Source organism: Panthera onca, chromosome A2, assembly GCF_046562875.1.
Source record: "Panthera onca isolate mPanOnc1 chromosome A2, mPanOnc1 haplotype 2, whole genome shotgun sequence".
NCBI classification, from domain to species: domain Eukaryota; kingdom Metazoa; phylum Chordata; class Mammalia; order Carnivora; family Felidae; genus Panthera; species Panthera onca.
The window spans coordinates 142,835,524-142,852,624 of NC_138340.1; the positions used below are offsets into that span (position 1 = coordinate 142,835,524).

At 37.2% G+C, this 17,101-nt stretch overlaps 1 long non-coding RNA gene across 1 annotated transcript in view; it reads left to right on the forward strand.

The window, feature by feature from the left end:
- The first annotated feature begins 7,755 nt into the window (after window positions 1-7,755).
- LOC132675023 (uncharacterized) overlaps window positions 7,756-17,101 on the forward strand; it is a 37,192-nt gene continuing 27,846 nt past the window's right edge. The window contains exons 1-3 of the long non-coding RNA XR_009608670.2: window positions 7,756-7,945; window positions 11,815-12,078; window positions 12,210-12,294. This is a non-coding gene — a long non-coding RNA (uncharacterized LOC132675023). The remainder of the gene's footprint in view (window positions 7,946-11,814; window positions 12,079-12,209; window positions 12,295-17,101) is intronic.

A 17,101-nucleotide genomic window follows, 5' to 3' on the forward strand; every position in this document is an offset into this window, starting at 1 on the left:
AAGATTGGTTTGGAAAATTTTAAAGTAAAAAATGTAAAGCACTCATATTTCTTTAACCAACATAAAACAAATTTACTTTTGATATATTTCTTCCCTTTTATATTAAGTTAATGCTTGCTTTATAGGTTATATATCATTAAATAGCTTGCTATTTTTCATTTTAACATTATTTTCTGAGTAATTTTCTACACTACAAATCTGCACAATCTGTATAATAGCAGCATAAGGTTCTCATTGAATGGAAAGCTCTTTCTTTGAGCATTTTCATATTGTTGGAAATTTTTGGTTGAGTAAAATTTTTATATATGTAATAATACAGTGATTTCTTTTTATATCTATATTTGTACATATCTCAGATTATTATTTTAGAATAGATTATTAGAGATATAACTATAGGGATAAAGGCTATGCACATCCTGTTTTTTAGTATTATATGAAAGTTGTTTTATTTTACCCTTCCTGCATTGTATAAAGATGCCCAATTTGTTACACTGTCACTACCATTGAAAATCTATCTACCTATCTAAAGGGAGACATAGACAGAGAGAGACAGAGACAAGAGAGGCAGAGAATGAGAGAGAGATTTATTACAAGGAATTGGTTTATGTGATTATGGAAGCTGAGAAGTCCCAGGATCTGCCATTTGCAAATTGGAGGCCCAGGAAAGCCAGTGGTGTAGCTCTTGTCTAAGTCCCAGTCTCAGTCTGAGGACAAGAGAATACCAATGATCTAACTCAGTCAGGCAGAGACAGAGTTCTGTTTAGGCCTTCAACAGATTGGATGATGCTCATCTGCAGGGGAGAAGGCCATTTCCTTTACTCAATCTATCAATTAAAATGCTACCCTCATCTGGGACCACCCTCACAGATACACCCAGCAATAATTACCCCATGTTCCAGTCAAGTTGTTACATAAAATTAACCATCACAGCATTATTGTTTTTATTTTTCTCTTTTCCAACTTCATAGGTGAAAACTGGTATTCTGTTGTTTTCACTTGATTTTCATTTATCACTTACAGTGTTTTAAATATTTATTAGCAATAAATATTTTTCTCTTCTTATTTCAGCCTAGACTCTTTTCTCCTATTGAGGTGTTAGTGTTCTGCTTATTTTTATTAATTTTTTACATTCTGGAGATAACATACATTTATGCATATTTATAATTGTTTTTAATCTTTATTAATTTTTGAGAGAGACAGAGAGTGAACAGGGAAGGAGCAGAGAGATAGGGAGACAGAATCAGAAACAGGCTCCAGGCTCCGAGCTGTCAGCACAGAGCCCGACATGGGGCTTGAACTCACAAGCCGCGAGATCATGACCTGAGCTGAAGTCAGAGGCTTAACCGACTGAGCCACCTAGGCGCCCCTACATTTATGCGTATTTAAATATTACTTTTAGTTTAACATGTCTAATTTTTTTTATTATTTACATTTTAGTTAACATACAGTGCAGTATTGGTTTCAGGAGTAGAATTCAGTTTCATTACTTACAATACCCAGTGCTCATCACAACAAGCACCCTTTTTAATACCCATCACCCACATAGCCCATCTCCCACCCTCCTCCCTCCATCAACCCTAAGTTTATTGTCTCTTGTGGTTTGTTTCCCTCTCTTCTCTTTTCTGTCTCTTCCCATATGTTCCTCTGTTTTATTTCTTAAATTCCACATATGAGTTAAATCATATGGTTTGATTAACTTATTTCACTTAGCATGATACATTGTAGCTCTATCCATGTTGTTGCAAATAGCAAGATTTCATTCTTTTTTTATGGCTGAGTAATATTCTATCATATGTATATGTGTGTGTTTATATAGGTATTACCACAGCTTTATCTATTCATCAGTCGATGGACATTTGGGCTGTGTCCATAGTTTAACTATTGTTGATAATGCTGCCATAAACATTGGGTATGTGAACCCCTTCGAATCTGAATTTTTGTATCCTTTGTGTAAATACCTAATAATTTTTACATGTAATTTTTTTGATTATGTTTTAAGGATGTCTGTCCCCAGGGAAGAAAGTCATCTCCATTTCATCTGAACATTGTAGAATGAGTAATGCCTAACAACTTGTGAGAGTAGTTAACTCTTCATAGAGTATGGTTCTGAGTTAGTTCAGTGTTAATTTATGGCGTTTGTTGACATTGTTGTTACATTTTTTTCATTCAGTTCTTTTATGCTTTTGGTTCCCTGTTTATATTCTGTGGGATCCATATTAGACAAGTTACTTTCACAGTACACAGAGTCAATAAAAGCAAAGAAAATATTCACAAACGAAAGTATATAGAATAAAAAAGGATGCTCTTGGGTGAATGTGGACTAATGAAACTTGACAAAGGGCTAACTAATATGAGGGTAATTTAACCTCCTTCTGAGAAATATTCCTTGGACAAACTAAGACTGTTAACTTACACTCTACTCCATTATCCTGACTTCTCATCACATAGTTCTTCTACTAAAGGAACGGTCAGAAGTTATCTCAAAATAACATGTGTCTTTATCTCATTGCAAAGAATTTACATAGAAAAAAAAAACCATGATAATCTGTATATTATGGAAGAAAATTAAAGCTTGTGCCTGAGAGAACAAGTGAACTACTGTAACATTACCGAAAGAAATAAAACACAGATCAGTCACTATTCCACCTAACGACAAGCTCTAAATTTCCCCACGTACAAATATGTTTGGGGCTTTCCATTTTTCCCACTGTTTGGTTGTCTGTCCACATAGGTGTAATTTGTTGTTCTTGTAGCTCCTGGCATGGACTGGCAGACTGTGTTTATTTAACTCCCGTGTGTAGTGGGTGAGACATCACTAGAATTGTCATAAAAATGGCCAGTGCTACTTGGTATTCATCCTATTCATTTTCCACAGCTTGCACTGAACTCTGTGGATTCACTGGAGAGGCAACATTTTTCACAGCAGGGAAGGATGGTTCTTGCCCAGGCACCAAAGACACCTGATCTCAGGGGACCTGTAAACTTACAGGACAGGTACCTGTAGAATTTTATCTTAGAGGAAGGAAAGAAAATCTTGTGAATGAGTGTTAATTTTCTCTTTATTTTAAATATTTGAGTTTTCTTACAGAAAATTATATAAAATACTCCATGGTTGTTTAAATCAATTGCTAATGCTCTTTAAACAATTCATTGAGACAGAATCCTTCCCATAATGTATCTGAAAGCAATACACAAGAAACTTTTTTTTTATTTAGTAGATATTCCAAAAAAAAATTTTTGTTTACATTGATGTTTAAAATAATAAAGCCAATTGCCAAGCTGTCAGGCTTTAATGTTTGTATGTGGAGATAGACTTAACTGTAGGAAAGCCAGTATTTCAAATGAGAGATGACTTATGTGGTGTGAATTGATGCTATCAGGAAATGATCTTGCAATATGCTTTCCCTGTTCTACTCATGCTTGACACTTCACTATTAGACCTCTGTGGAGTTTTGGTTTTGCTTTTTGTTCTTGTTGTTTTTTAAGTTTAGATGAAGAAGCTTCCTGCTGTCTTCAAGTAAAGTTCAAACACTTTGCGTTGGCATATAATGTACCCATAATACAGTCCCCACCCATGTCTTTAACCTCATCATGTATCTCTCTCACGTTTTTTTTATGCTCTATAATCATAAAATAGAGTGTCCAAACCCAGACATTTGGGACCACAAGTTAGTACTGTTACTAATTATGCCAGGATAACAGATGCAAACTAGGATGACTCCAGAAAATTCAGAATATACTGTCATCATGTCACTTATTCCAAACTTCATGGATCTCTTATAATTCCCAAATGCGTCCCAATGTCCTCACCTCATCGCTGATCAGGCTCCTTCTTCTGACTGAGTCACAAACCTCTTCCCCCAATTCAGTACACCAATATGGCAAATGTGCTTCAAGTCCTGGTCCAAGTGAAGCCCTTTGTGTGTGTGTGTGTGTGTGTGTGTGTGTGTACCACTGTGCCCAGCACATGATCACTCAACACACACATGGTATGGAGACAAGATTGTACAGCATTTGTCCAATAAATAGAGTTTGTATAGAGATGCCCAATAAACAAATGGATGGTAAATACTCCAAGCATTTAGAATTGTGAGTCATCTATCTCAGAGTATTGATAAATTTGTCTGATCTTCCTGAGAGATTATTTTAATGAAGAGAAGGCATTTTAACGAAGACATGTGGGTACTGGGTGCATGCAGGAAAAGGGGAAGGGAGCATCATTTTAACATGGAAAAGCATCCAGTAAAACTGCCTTCTTCACAGTTTTACAAAGGTCCAGCCCCATCTGAAGCTAATCGCTAGGTTTCAGGAGTTGGTTTGTTCTTAAAATGAAGTATTTTGTTTTAATTGAATGAGCCTAGTACTCATTTTGCATTTAGAATAGATTTGTAAATTAATTTTTTCACTCCCTCTTGTCATCTGAAAGCATCTAAGGTAACACAATTTCCAACAATTTAAAAACAAATGGCTTCAATTCAACTGGCCTATATTTTATGCCTTTTAAAAAATTAACTGTTATCACAGCTCAATGTGCCAAGTGTCGACCTTATCAAATTTCTCAGTGCCCAAGAAAATGAATGTAATTGCTTCCTCTCTATGATATATGGTACATAATTGGCTTCCTATCACAAAGCAGCTGGGAAATATTCACAAATTCTGAAAGAAGTCTGCATTTGCATGCAGATCATGGTCTCAAATGTGTATTTTCACTTTAGTGTTAGTTGTGACAAAAGCAAAAATAAAGTTTTGTTGATATAAGGAAACTAACAACAACTAGAAAAATCCATCAATATTTTTAAGAGTTTAATAAATGTATAGACATAAATACCCTATTCTGGTCAACTCTATAATGTCTCTTTGATATTTTATATTCCTATTTATGTCATTGTAATTGCCTGTCGCTTTAAATGTTTTAGCATAAATAGGAGTGTTAGTATTGAGATTTAGATATTTTCTGTGCCACTTAGAAACCCATATGGAACATTGATGCCGTGATGTTTATTCAACTATAATTTATGAGGCACCCTTGTGGTTTGCCGGGTCTTCTGAGTGAGAGCCCATACCCCTTATTTGCTTGACTTTACCCCCATCATGTTGATAACTAGCATGCTTGAGGTACCTGAGATAGTGACACAGGGGAACCAGACAAACTTACCTGTGTTAAATGTACCACTTATCTGCTCCTGGGAGCAGAGTTAACTAACAGACCCAGCCGCTATCCTCTGGATTCATCACTACATTTGTTCCAAGGCCATACTTCTCATTGGATTCTTCCAGTCAATGTAATAACATAGCAGGGGTACCAAAGAGGTCCATTGTTGCCCAACCTGGAACTTTCCTCGTAGACGACTTTAGCAGCTCATAGACTCTCACTGGCTATAGTTTCTTAGAACTCTGCTGCAGTCTGACATTCTTTGTACACAATCCTTCATTCTTCCCCTTCCTTCACAGGTGTCAGACCTCATCACTTCCCATGAGCTCTCTCCACGTTCTCCTGCTCCCTCTCATTTTTCTTTTACTGGCACTTCTCCTAAGAATGTCTTAAATGTGTAATTCCATCCTGGCCTGTGTTCTCTAAAGACTTGAAAACGCATTGTTTACTGCTACCTTGAGGATTTATATCCCAAGTACTATCTGTTTTCAGGCTTTATTGAGTGGAACAAACCAGGTACAAACTTTGCAACTCATATGCATCCCTTTACCTAGAACCCCATCGTGTTTGAGCAAATACAAGCCATGTATTTCTGCTCCTTACCAGTTCAGTGGTCCATCAACTGTTTGGGTGTCAGTGGTCTCTTTGAGAAGCTAATGAAATATATAGGCTCTTCCCCAGAGAATAGAATACATGGACACAAATACAAAATATAGTGTACTTTTTCAGAAGTCTTATGTATTATTAAAAACCCATACTGAATGTGAATCCTCTAAGGAAAGAAATGGCAGTCATAATTATACTTAACTATAAGTATAAATTGACAGAACATTATTGAGATAATTGGTGAAGTCTGAACAAGTATATGAATTAGATAATAGTATTGTATCAATGCTAATTTCCCAATTTTGATAATTACACTGCAGTTATGTGAGATAATATTTTAATTTACAAGAAGACACAGAAGTATTTAAGAGTTTGAGGACATCATGTCTGCAACTTACTCTCAAAAAGCTCAGAAAAAAATAGATATACATAATAGACAAGAGAAAGAGAAAGCAAGAGAGAGACAGATACAGTAAAAATTTTTAAATGTTAACATTTGGGGAATCCAAGTGTCCATGGGAATTCTTAGTAATCTCACAGCTTTCTATAGGTCTCTCTCAAAATAAAAAGTCTAGAAAACAATTAATCCCAAATAATAGCCAAAAACATATTTTCTTAGTATTTTATTTGAGGCACGGGGACCAATCACCTTCATTCATTACTTGAGCCAAAAACACACATTATAACAGTGTTACTATTGTATTCTAGACCTTAATAAATGAGTCAATAACTAACAAATAATAACTAAAAAAATAATTATTAACTCTTAAAAATTATGAACTCTAAAAATAGTAATTATAATTTAAAAAATTAAATAAGTAAATCCACAAATAAAAAAGTTGCTGTTGGTAATTATGTTCAAATAAATCTAGATTATAACTAAGAGACTAGTCTTAGGTGAGTAAGCATATACAGATGTGGGTGATTTTGTGTGTGTGTGTGTGTGTGTGTGTGTGTGTGCATGTGTGTGTGTGTGTGTGTGTGTGTGTGTGTGTGTTGAATATAATAGAAACAGAGACTTTGTGACTAAACCCTAGCATTTATCTCTATCTTCTCTTTACAAGCTTTTGTTCTTTGAGCTTTCAACAATATCTCTTAGCATCATGGGGATATCACTGGGATCTTTTCCCATTTCTGGCATCCACAAACAGATGACTATCAATATTTAATGTATATAAGTTAAAATCACAAAAAGAGGGAAATTTAAATTATGTAAGAAAAAGATCACAAATTTGATCAGCATATTATTTGATAAATAACATGACCTAATATAGGAGAATATAGAAGAAATGCATGGAGAGAAAGTCAGACTTCAGATTTCTTCCCGTTAATTGGGGAAGACAAAGGACTCTTAAAATTCTGAGGTCAGTCTCAAGTAGCCAAAACATGTCTATAAATTCCATGGAGAAAATTGCATGGCCGACATACTGCTCCACGCCCCAAATATATCATCAGTTCTCAGTACGTATGCTCATACAGATGTGAGGCTTCACTGAAATTATGCATGGATTCATGGGATGACTAAAACAGGGAAACAATTTTTTGGTTGTTCAATGTGTAGAATATATGGCAGTGTATGAAAATAATTACATATGTAATTACAAATTATCACATAGTTTGTGATATGGGGTTAAAAAGAGGGAAGTCTCTATAGAAGTAATAATCCAAGTGAGAGAAGTTGATTGCGGATCCCCCACATAAGCAGTATGGACCAGGTGTCCTAGTGGATGCTGTGTACTGCCACCTAGATCCTCTTCAAGGATCTTTGACTTTCCCCAAAGAAACACACTCTCCTTGGAGGCATGACTTGGTGATGTGGGTGTATAAAAGTCCTTGCTGTGTCATGAGACAACCCTAATAAGTCAGTCCAACTTCAAGTTTCCTGCGAGTCAGCTGAGGAGTGACTGCACTGCACTGTGGCCCAATTTCTACTCTGTTCATTTCTGCTGTCTTCTGTTTCTACACAGATCGTTTCCAAGAGCACTCATCAGTGGACTTCTTGCATGTTAATGTGTGTCTTAGGGTCTATTTTCCTGAAAACCCTACCTGCTGTAGTTGGTACTTGAAGTACATAAGGAAAGCAGATCTAAGATAAAATTTTGGAGCTGGATTACACAGCACCCATCTAGCAATGAGAACTCCATCACTGGCAGTAGATGAAGTATCGATATACCCTGGAACAAGGTAGTGGTGTAATTCTTAAAATTATCATGAATGGTAAACTTGGATGGTATCCTGATGGAAGGAGATGCACTGGTGGGTAAAATGGATCAGGTGGTTGAAAAGCAGTATAAGAGGGTCAGAGATGAGCTGAATCTGCCAAGGGAGGAAGGGGACTAGATGCTGAAGGAGTTGTGGGACCCAGCCACCTTGTAAGGACAGGAATCAGAAGGGTATATATGGTCCTGGAGTCTGAAGGGACTAGAACAAGAGGCTCAAGAAGAAGGCAAAGTTATTAGATAGGGAGAGTTTATCAAGATGCAAACACTCCCCTAAGATGTGGGTTTAATATCCTGATGTAGACCCTAGAATACATTGCAAACATGCTGCGAGAATGGCCCCTGGAAGCTTGAAGAGAGTGATGGCCACCCCAAGCAAAGAACAGATGCCAGAACTGCCATGGCAGACAATGGAAAAACCTGACCAATCTCTGCCTTTTCTTCTGGTTGCTCAAGTACTCGAAGATGCCATGAATCCTGTAAAGAGAATTCAGAGTTAATTTAGTCTAACTTCCTCTCAAGTGAAGGTATTGTATATACATCACAAACAATTGTTACTGAGAATCTACAGGACAATAAAATTACAAAGTAGTATTTATCCTGAAATTCATGTGTTACAGTAAAACTAAACCAACTTCTGTCTGAAAAAAATTGTTAGAATATATGTTAGGAATCCTTTGATAAATCAGATAATTAACCAACACTGATATATTTAAATCAAGATTTACCGCTGATACACACACACACACACACACACACACACACACACGTGTGCACTGCAAGGGTGCTTCTAAGAGGTTAAGTCAGTTATTCTTTTGGAGAAAAATTGTACAGTGTTCCTGTGGCAAATTGCCCTTTTCTTGTAGTTTGCCAGCCAGAAAGTAATATATGTTATTCTCTTCTTACTGCAAGATTAAGGTGAAACACAAATAGAACTGAGGGTTCTCCATTTCCTCCATACATTCATGTATCTTATCTTCATGACATTTTGGAACCCTTCAGTAAGAGCTTTGAATGTGAACATGGAGGTGATGATTGAAGGGCCAAAGTACAATGATGGTGCCAGACATATAAAGGAAAGCCTCAGAGTGAAGATGATAAGGAATTCAGAGAGAGTAATATCCCTCACCTCTAACAGCTTACTGGACAGAAATATAATCAACCATCAGAATTGTCAGAAATTTGTTCAGGACAATGGCTGGAGAAGCCTTGTGAGAATCACCAGATCTGACTTGGCTTAAAGAGTTACATGGCCAATGCACTTCACCTCCAACAATCATACATGCACACATGCACACACATCTATCACATCTCTCCAACTATAGGAAGGTGGATGGTTACTACTTGGAGTAAATAATTATCAGTCCTCCATTGCTAAACACCTGATGTATTAGAATCTTCATCTTTCTTGATTTTCTTTAATGTCCTTAAATTTCTTATTTTGAGAAATGTGTCTTTCTACCTAAAAGAAGATATGAGTATTTTTAAGTCTTAATGATATAGATATATGTATAGCACCTTTCTAGACAAAATCCCTCACTAGACAATAGTGAGGCTTTGTCTATATCTAAACAATTTGGAAATACTGAGACTAACTTCAGTAATTAAGCATATCTAATCCAGAGATGCAGGGAATAAGAAAAGAGTAGATCATTGGTAAAGAGTTTAGTGACATTTGGTAGTCTGGCAATCAGCCGGCTCAGTTTTAGTGTTGTCATCTGAACTTGAGGTTTTCATTTATTACTTGAATTAACCTTTTGCTATAATTCATCGATAATAGTTCATTTAAACAGTGTGCAGGATAGGACTATTTTAATGAAGTGCTTCACTATTTTAGATAGAAATCTTTCCCTAAAACTTCATGTAACACTGATTTGAAAGAAATGTTTGGTGCTTTGGTGAAGAGATCTGTAGTCTAGCGGATGATGGCATAGATGAGATGGGACAGTCAGACTCCAGTTGTCTGAGTTTCAACTTCAGGTACATTAATACAACTCTACATTACTCAGTTACTTTGACTATATATTAAAAAAAGATAACAATAGTTCCTATTTCATAAAGTTATTATAAGAATTAAATGGGTTAATGTGATGTAATTAATGTAATTAATGGATTATGAAAGCACTTAACCCAGTGCCTGAAACATAGTAAGTTTCCAATAAATGTTATCTCTCATTCCTCAGTTTAAAGAATGTGAAAATTAAAGAGCATGTTTGTATCTGTTCAATAGGAAGGAACAAATAATCATTGAAACGTCATTGTGTATTTAAACTCCACCCCTCTTTCTTCTATATTCAAGATTCATTAGTTCTTTCACACAGACAAAGAAACATAACTATAGCAGCTCAGGAATCTGCCAGAGTATCACAGACAGGAGATAGAACAGTGGGGATTTAAACCCAGGTCTTTCATACTGCAAAAGTCCTACCTTTTCACCATCTCCCGTTGCTTTTTAAATTATGTTTGAAGGATGATGCCTTTTAAATTATGTATGGAGATGAAAATTACCATAGACTGAGAATATTTAAGTGCTATATTTTCTTGGACATGAATTTAAAAGTCATGAATATGGTTCTTTATGTCCTTTCCATGGCAGAGAGTTTTACCCCAAGGATCAATTAAGATAGAATCCAGATCCAAGGTAGAAATTTTGTGGCTTCTTTAATGTATCATTATTATTTCTTCCCCTTCTTACCCTTTTTACCCCAGAAGAAAACATTAAGAGCAGAAATATGGACCAGGGAGGAGGTAGAAGGATAAAGAATCTGCAGCTTACTCTCTGCTGGTGGTGGAGAAAGACAGCCTTCACCAGGGGTGGCTGGACACAGGGCAATGCCAGACTCGTGGGAAGAGGGTGGGATGCTAGAATCCTCCTTAGGGAACTTCATAATAAAAACGGTTTCTAAAACTGCTTCCTCCTCTGGAGGCTTTGTAAGGCATTGGAGTCACTTGGATTTAGTCCTTCTCTGCTTAGTGAAAATCCTCAGTTTATCTGATCTCCCGTGTCCTTGGGAATCCCCCAACCATCTTCTCCATAATCTGGATTCCTGCATGGATGGATGGTTCTTGTTGTCCTCACATCCATCTACTAGGATTGGCACTTTATACAAATTAGTTGAATAAACAAATAATGAGTGAGATAATTGATGTATTTTGTGAATGTACACAGGCACACACATATACAGACCTTCACTGAGAACATCAAATAAGGCATAAATATATGAATACATTTGTAAAGATTATATCAGTGTGTCATTTGGAACTCTTTCCAAACATTCCAACTGGAATGGTGTTCTGAAAAATTCTTTGTACTTTTTTTGGGTTTCAGGTATAATGAAATATATCCCCAAAGTGAAAACAAAATTAAAAATTAAATGTCTGGTGGTGTTGTTTTTTTTTTTTTTTTTTTCAGTTGTTGGATCAACTTGAAACATCTGGATAGATAATTACCAAATTTGCATGATGTGTTTATAGAATCAGACATGTAGGGTGCTCATGATTCTGTTTCAGGTTATCCTACTGGGCACCTCAGAGAAATAAGCAGTAAAGCAGACCCATAAATATAGAGAACAAACTGGTGCTTGTCACAGGGGAGGCAGGTGGGGGCATGGGCAAAATGGGTGAAGGGAAGTATGAAGCACAGGCTTTCAGTTCTGGAATAAATAAATCATGGGGATGAAAGCTACTGCATAGGAAATACAGTCAGTGGTATTGTAATAGGGTTGTATGATGACAACCCTTGGCTTCTGGTGAGCACAGCATAATGTATAGAGTTGTCGAGTCACTGTGTTACTCATCTGAAACTAATGTAACATTGTGTATCACCTACGTTTTTAGAAAAAAGAAAAGAAGAAAAATATGCTACCATGGTATACCTTCTGACCTAGAGTGACATCCATATAAATCATGACATCATGAACAGAAAACTAGCAGTGGTTTCAAACTGGAAGTCTCTCAGCTGATCCTCTACACTTGGCTGCTGATTTGTAATTGAGCTGCTTCTCACATGGACAATTATATATACATTGTGCTCCACAGGTTGAGAGACTTGCTTATTTAATGATGGTTAATAATGTTCTCAAGGAAAACCAGGGATTCCAAGTAAGTGGATGATAAAATTAAATTTTAAATAAAACAGATCATGGTATTTATCTTCCATCCAATGTAAAATATCATTTTTTGTCTGACATTTTTCTTAAGTCAATAATTAACTCCCTCTTCATTTCTCTTAGGATGAATGTCTGGTTTGCCTATTTCATAGAGGATACTATTGAGAAAATACTGATCAGGAAGGAGTGAGGGAATCTCTGCATACAGGTATAGTTTGTGATTCTGTGGTGATAAACAAAATTAAGGCACTATCCAACTCCCTTCCTGGCCTAGAACTTTACAGTTTTGCATTAATAAAACAAGAGTTACTGACTCCTCCAGAATCCTACACAATTTGTGAAGAATAATGCAGATTTTTAATGTAGATTTTTCTCAAAGGTGCAACATATACTTGACAAGAAAACTGAAAACTCCTATTTTAACATTTCTCCTCTGAAGTTTTCTGCTAATTGTGGCTGCTTAAAATTACTCATGATATCTCCCTTCTTTCAGCACTGTTGTCTCAAATATGGACTGTTCTGATGTGCTCTCCCTCATTCTCTGCACCTTCAGTAAGCACATAGTCCGTATCCTTAGCTCCTTGGGAAGACTCTTCTTCTCTCGGGATAATCTGAGAGAACTGTATCTCTTGATTATCAATCTTCTGCTGTTGAACCACTTGTCCCCACCTGCCTGCCTTGGAGTCTCTACTTTCAAAGCCCTAAGCAACATTTCTCTTGACACCTCTTGAGTTGGGTTATGAAGAAAAAGTTCTTGGAATGCATATCTATCCTGCTGTCCCCTCCCTCCCTTCCTTTCTTTCTTTCTTTCTTTCTTTCTTTCTTTCTTTCTTTCCTCTTAACAGTATAGAGACACCTTATATTTTTGTGCATCATTCATTACATTTATTTACTCAGCAAATGTTTATTGAGTGCCAAGTATGTGCCTGCCACGTTTAAGGATTTGGGAATACATGAGTGAAAATAACAAAAATCTCTGCCTTTGTGGAGCTTCCATTCTATTGGGGAAAATGGAAGGGAAGGCCAGTAATAAAAGGGATATTTACAGTATGTTAGAAGGTGATAGATGCTTTGGGGGGGAATGTAAATTAGAATTAGGCAAGGGTGGAGATTTACAGTTTTAATTAGGGTAGTTAGGGCAGCTTTACTGAGAAAATGTCATTTTAGCGACAATTTGAAGGTGATGAGGGAAATCTCTGGGGGGATCATATTATAGATAGAAATAACAACGGGTGTGAAGTCCTAAGGCAAGACCCTCTTTCAGAGACAACTTAGAGGCTAGTGTGACTGGTGTAGGGCAGCAAGAAGAAGGTAAGGAATGTGATCAGAGAAGAAACATGGCAGGGGTAAAGTCTGGGGTGGGGGAGGGGTGCACATTATTTCAGATCTTATAGGTCTTTAGACAGACTTTGATTTTTACTCTGAGTGAACTGGAAAGCCACTGGTTGGTTCTTAGGAAAACTCACAGGATCTGATTTCTGTTTCATCTAAGTCACTTTGGCTGCTGGTTTGAGAAGAGACTCTGGAGGCAAGTAGCAAGAGTGCAACTTGTGAGCTCAGTTGAGATTCTTAGAAAAATTAATGTGAGGGATGGAGATGATGGCGACAGGATCAAGGTGGTAGCAGTAGAGGAAATGAAGAGACATCTGATTCTGTATGCATTTTGCTAGTAAAGCCGACAGGAATTGCTGACATGTTGGATTTGAAGTATGAAAAGAAGAGAGGAGTCAAGGTTGGCTCCGTGGCTCTGGATCTAAGAAGCAGGGAAGGACGCGGTTGTCATGAGCTAAGATGGGAATCACTGCAGGTAGAGCAAGTTTTCCAGAGAAACCCAGGAGTTCCGTTTTGGAACTGTTATATACAGTGTCCTCTCTTCCTGTGGTAATGTGGGACTACAAACTGACCATGTAAGCATTTAAAAACTCTCTTACTCTATAAACATATAGGGAAATGAAAAAGCAAAAATAATATTCAAGATACTATAATTTAAAACATTAGAAACACTGAAAATTAAGATGTTTATTTCCTATGGAAAAGAAACTTTGAACAGTGCTTGCTTTTTCCTTCTCATATAGCTTACAATATGGAGCAAGCATCTTTCTGTGACTTGGAAAATCGTCATAAATCTTTCCAAGTTTGGATCCTTTGAGCTTCCAATGTTGTGAAATTTCTGGAAGCTTTTTAATGTGACTTTCTTCACTGGCATCATTTCCTCTGGGACATGTTCACCTTTCCCATTACAACCACTTTCCTCATTTATGTCAGTACATTTCCTTCAGTAAGCTCCTCTGGCTGCATATCTAGAGTGTCTCAAAAGGGGATAATGTTAACATTCACAAGATCAGCTCTTTCTTCTATAACTTCATGTTCGTTCTGTTCTAATTTCACTTCTAATGTTATCAGCTATCACTTTTTGTTTCATTGCTGCACTTTCTTCTTTGTTAGCAATATCCTCTCTCGATTGTCCCGTTTTGTAAAATATAAGGTGGATTTATTACTGGGAGACAAGGAGGTAACACAACTACATGCTTTGCCGTCTGTGCAGATACACTGAATTAACTGAATAACAAAAACGCAGCACCCAGTCACCAGCAGACTTTGAGAGAAGGGACATGATTGATCACTGATGATAAAACGTATCTGTTATTTATGTAGCAATTTGGGAACTAACAACGTAGCGGTAAAGGCTGTATTTTTATGCAGTTACTTAGAGTTAATGTGCTGTGGTAACTGGAATTTGAACTGTGTTTTCGGAAGACTGATGTAATATAACTACACTGGTGACTAGAATTTGCGGATAATGGGACCAAGCAGAGCAAGAACTGCCTTATTTAAAATGTCTTTTAGAGTCTCATGGAGACGTTGAGATAAGCAAGCCTGAAACCCAGGGAAATAATCTTGGGAGGGAACCAAGATTTGGAGTCATTGAAAACAGGAAGCAGACAAAAGTTCTGGAGCAACCTTATAATTTTCTGTCATGTTTACACTGCATTCCAAATGCATAAACTTGATGTTTTATTCCCATCATTGGATACCAGGGGGTCTTTATATAACTTGGAAACTGTCACTTCCCAGCTTACATATTCTATAGAGCACTTAGTGATTTCCAGCCAAGCTGTTAATGGTAAGCCTGGATTTGTACGTTCTAAATTGATTAGACCATAGAACACTCTATGATTGGTTAAGGTGATACAGATATGAAATAAGTGTTAACTTCTATTGGATCCCTTTATTTTTTGGTATAACGCTTCATTTGAAGAAATTCCATTTAGTTTATTTATGCAAAGAAAATTAAAGAACTTACTGAAATACTCCAAAAACTTTTTGAGAATAAAACCTTCCAATCTCCATAGCATATTAGTTCCAGGAAACATGAACCCAAACTTGAGCTTGAGCTACCTGTGTATGCGCTGTAGTTTCCACAAGAATGCTTTAATGGAAAAAAGTAAAACCAGATTTAAAAAACCACTTGGCCTTAATGTCTGGTGGGCACGGCTACTTAAAACTTTCCATTTATATTCTCTGATTCAAAAATTAGAAGTGAATCTCCTTTAGGCATGTTGATATTAAGCTCTGATGGTTTCTTTATGAAATAAACATTGAAATATAGCCTTATTCTTACACCAAGAAACTTGCCTTGATTTTATCTTAATAACTTAATATTAAGGATTGGAATATATCTAGAGCATGCTCTGTAAGACCTTGAATTAGAATAAAAAAATATTCTGGGTTTTAGACAATGAACTTTGTTATGCTTTCTATCTACTTACCCCATTTATGGGGCATATTGATTCTGGGCCCCAGTGTCAAATACACCTCAGCACCCTCCGACTTTGAGTTTTACCATCCATCTTTCTTTCCTCATCATGGTGCTTCTTTCCCTTGGATTCCCTAAGATCCATGTAAACTGCCCCCTGTCTGACAGTTCTCCCTGCAAAGCTGCATCTGATCGTTTCTTCACCAGTCAGATTTACCATGTTCTAGATCTTCCCTCCTTCTTTTGTTCACTTCAAGATGTAGCTGGCTTGTCCCAACACTTGAAAATTGATGTAATCAATTGTTAATAGCTAACTATAGATTAGTACTTCTATGGAGATTTACATTTTAATCACAAACCACTATATATGCAATCCCATCAGAAGGAATTTTGCTTTAATGGTGGTATTTCTGCCACCATGGCTAACTACTTGGGAAGATATTACTGATTAATAACCTGAATCACTATGCAGTCGGTTTCCTTAGCAACCACTGCAGTAGGTTCTTCCTTAAAGTTTTTTTTTTTCTTTTCTTACCCTCCCCCACCCCCCACCCCCAGTCTAAACTCTGACAGGGATCTCGACAGAGATCTTGAGCAAAATTGGCTTTTATAAGGATATTGGTGGGATTTTCCCCTGAATTTGAAATCATAAATCTCAGAGTTTAAAGGCAACTTCAAGGTCACTTAGCCCAATGCTTTCTTTATTTTTTTCTTTAAGTTTATTTACTGATTTTTGAGAGAGGGAGAGAGAGCACAAGCGAGGGAGGGGCAGAGAGAGAGAGAGGTAGACAGAATCCGAAACAGGCTCCAGGCTCCGAGCTGTCAGCACAGAGCCCCACGCTGGGCTCAAACCCACGAACCGCGAGATCATGGCCTGAGCCGAAGACATAGGCTTAACAGACTGAGCCACCAGAGCGCCCCTTAGCCCAACACTTTAATTTTATAGTTACAGGATCTGAGACCCAGATAGGTTAGATGACTTAGGCAGAGCCCTAGGATTTCTTGGCAGAACTGCTTCTTCCGCACTTAGTCTCTCTTCCACGCCTTATGAAGTGTACAAAGGATGCAAAACGTGGTTTAAACAGCAGAGCTTGAAGCACTGCCTGCACAATCGCCAGCGGAGGACTGAAGGCTGTGATCCCTCCACAAGTGCCCGCCGAGCAGTTCCCGGTGGACTGCAGCTTCAGTACTGGCTTGGGTTGCGTTGCCATTGCAGCGGAAAGCTGCCATCATCACTCATCACTGCTTTAAGCTGCAC